We start from the raw sequence: 3,752 nt of genomic DNA, 5'->3' as shown, positions 1-3,752 counted from the left end.
ATATAGTAATCTTATATCAATATTCAAGTCGGTGAAAAAAATACTTTAAAATGTAACCAAAGGTTTTTACTGTTAATCTTTTTATTTTTGGTTTTTTTTTTTTATTGCCCAAAATTATGTATTTACAATCTGTAATTACATGTTATTCAATAAGTAAATTTGATGAGATTTGATTAATGGGAGGGAGAAGTCACCCAGTGGCGGTACCCTGTAATTGTTAATCTAACAATTTATTTTACATAAATACGACTTCCTTAGAAAATTATACCTTAAATTGTTAAATTGGTTTCAATTGATTAATTATTAATAAATTAATCATTGGTGAATTTGAAAAAGACAACGCCATAGCTATACAAGAAAAGTGAAATATTTGGCGTTATATACCTAATAGCAATATAATGCAGACAAAGACATTAGCCAACTTTGTATTCATAAAGACAACTATGGAAATATACCAAGTTGTATAACATACTTTGAAGTTTGAAACATTAGGGGTATTCTTAGCTGAGGAAATTGGTATTGTAAATAATGCAAAAGCTTGTATTTTAAACAATACAGGTAATCAAGGCAAAATAATACAGAAGAAATTAAAACTTTTCAACAAAAAAACAAAAATTTGGTACCTAACGCTGTAATGGAAATAAATTCAAAAATCTTAGAAGGCACGGAAACTACTCTCACAAATACATATTTCAGAAAAATTAACGCCAGAATCGTTCGTTACTTTTAATATACGTTTCTTTATATCTGTAGTTGTTGAATGGAGCTTTTCCATAAATAAAAATATCCTCTCAGACAGTCAGACAACAGAAGATCTTTGGTGCATGAAAATAAACAAAATAGGATTATTCGATGCGATGCTCATAATTATATTATAGGGAATTTATATGTACCAGTTATTTACAACTTGTAAAAGTTGAAAAAATGACCAGGAACTTTTGAAGAATCTCTGGTCTTGTCAATCTTAGACGAAATAAATACAATATTGATAACTATTATTCGGTATCTACTTTAGTCTTTAAGTGTCCAATTCAAGGCAGATAGTCGTGGTTAATAGTTATTGTGATAAATTTAAAAAGACAACGAAAACCATTTTCACCATTTCCACGATATTAATAATTATCTAGTTCAATTGAACATATTAAGGCATATAATATACATCATTATTATGGCTCGGAAAATATTATAGACATATTATTATTTACTATCATAACTAAACTATAATATTGTATTATTATTATTATTAACATTATTATCATCGTCGTCAACAGTATCATTTTAATAATAGTAGATATAGGGTGTACAATACTGTACATTATAATATGATGTAGGTACATGTATATTGCTTTTGTTTACAATACCATTATCATCACCAGAGTTCGGAAATTCATACATTTGCATGTTTTTACTGAATGGACCAAAACATTATTACATCAATTACACCTATACAAATCCAAAACTAAAATTTTACTATACATATTTTTGCATATTTATAGGTTTTTTTTATTTATATGCATATTTTCAAATGGGCTTTTTTTTAAGGCATTTATAGTGCTTATATAATTTAATATGATAGATCGTTAAAACAAATTATTTTTAAAAAGCAATTTGAGTACAATATTTATGTACTTAAATAGAAAATAATCAAATAATAAACAAAATATATATTAAAGTTATGTTGATGGCTAAATATATTTTTGACCACAGTCCATAATATATTTTTATTTTTTTAGCTGACGTGGAGCTAAAAGTCGACAGCTTAACAGTAAACAAAAACATGTTGGACGATAACCGGTGATCGTTATCGTTTACATCTGAAAATGTATCGAATTTTTGATTGTAAATTGTAATGTTTAAGAAAGAAATGTATGTATTTATAATAATTTTCTATTTTCTATTTAAATTGTATTTGAAAATGTATAAAAAAATATTTTTAATTATCAGTCAAATAAATTATAAAAATTGAAAAAAGTTTATTTTTACTTATAATATTATACATAGATAATATGCATAAAAAATGTACGGGCATATTTTATTTCGGTATTTTTAAGCTCATATATCAGTGGTTTTTACTTTTTAGTGCATATACTTTCTTTCTTACTATCATCATAACTTTCTTATACTTATACTTTGGCATATAAATTATTAAAAAAAAAACCATTGGCTGTACTGTCCCGAATTTCACGGGTGCTGTTCAGTGTTGGGAAAAGATAACCAAAAAATCATCTGGATAAGATAACAGATAATTCATTCAAAATGTATCTAGATAAGATAAAATATAACATCATTTTTTTAAAAATTATATTATAAATACCTAATGTAATTTATTAGTAATTACTAACTAGATAATATTTATTAGGAGGACGGAGTGGCCGAGTGGACTAAGGCGTCGGCTGCGACGCAGTCGACCCGAGTTCGATTCCCAGGCCATGGGCGGCATTTTTCTTCGGACAAGTCACGGTGTCCGGAGAAAAAGTGTCGCCATCCCCCACCCGGGCATGGCAGATACCTACGGGTGCCCAATCAAAAATTCTGCCAAACTAAACACATACGTGTTCCTCCCCCTACCGACTTAATAACCTACAGTAAAAACTAAAAATAGCTAATGGCCTCAGCTGCCGGGCTCAAGATCAATAAAAAAAAAAAAAATATTTATTAATTAATAAGTCCTTAATGTCATTTCTCAACTAAAATAATATACAATTTTAACTTTTAATACAGCTTGTATCTAGATAACTTATCTAGATAATTCCCAACACTGGTGCTGTTTATCGATATTCGAATAGCCTTTTCGATCGTCGTTGTTTTTTGAGCAAATTTTAGTGGTACACGTTTGCACGTGTATATTATTATTGTCATGCACCAGCCATCGTAGTTCAACGTGTGTACCTATCGTCGTATAATATTACACTATATATGTACCTATACTCATACGACGTGTTTGAATTCCGAGCAAATAATTGTCTCATTAAATCGTGAAAGCGCCGCCGAGGAAGTCGCATGGGCCGCCATCGTATGTGCATAGGTACTATTTTATTGTATGTTTTGTAGACGATTCGGAATTTAACGCGACAGACATTTCACATTTTCCGATTGCATAAGTTAAATCTAAGAAGTTCAATAACGAACCGTCGGGTGTAGGTGTTATGATTAAGCGCGATATACGTTTCTCAGGAAAATTATCAACGTGGTAACAATATATAACATCATAATATTAATAATATTATGTATGTGTGTAAATCAACATTCGGGTAGATTATTATCTTTTGGATATTTTAACACCCAGCACCGCACAGAACATCGGTTCAAATATGAAAATAAATAATTTTTTTTTTGTCTCTTATTTTATCTTTCGATCCAGTGAACCGAGAGTTCAACAATATTCTGTTATTTACATAGCGCGTAATCTGTTCGAAATAATTATCATAACACAAGTTGAGACCTATGCAGATTTCACAATATAGTTTGTATGTTAAATTCGCAGGCATTATTATTTATTATGCATGAATTGAATAGAGTCGTCTTTAGAAAATCGAATTCGTGATATTATAACGTCGTTATTTTGTTTTTATTTTTTTCATAAGAATAAGAATTATTATAACATGTCATTGGATATTTTTGCATACAGAGTGTCACAAAAATCATAATAATTGTTTAAATACACTGAATATGAATTGTTTTCGTTTACTATGGGTACACACAAAAATTAAAAATAACAATATATATAGATAGGTACAACCGATCTAAAAATA

Source organism: Metopolophium dirhodum, chromosome 6, assembly GCF_019925205.1.
Source record: "Metopolophium dirhodum isolate CAU chromosome 6, ASM1992520v1, whole genome shotgun sequence".
Classification (NCBI taxonomy): Eukaryota; Metazoa; Arthropoda; class Insecta; order Hemiptera; family Aphididae; genus Metopolophium; species Metopolophium dirhodum.
This window is presented reverse-complemented; position numbering follows the sequence as displayed.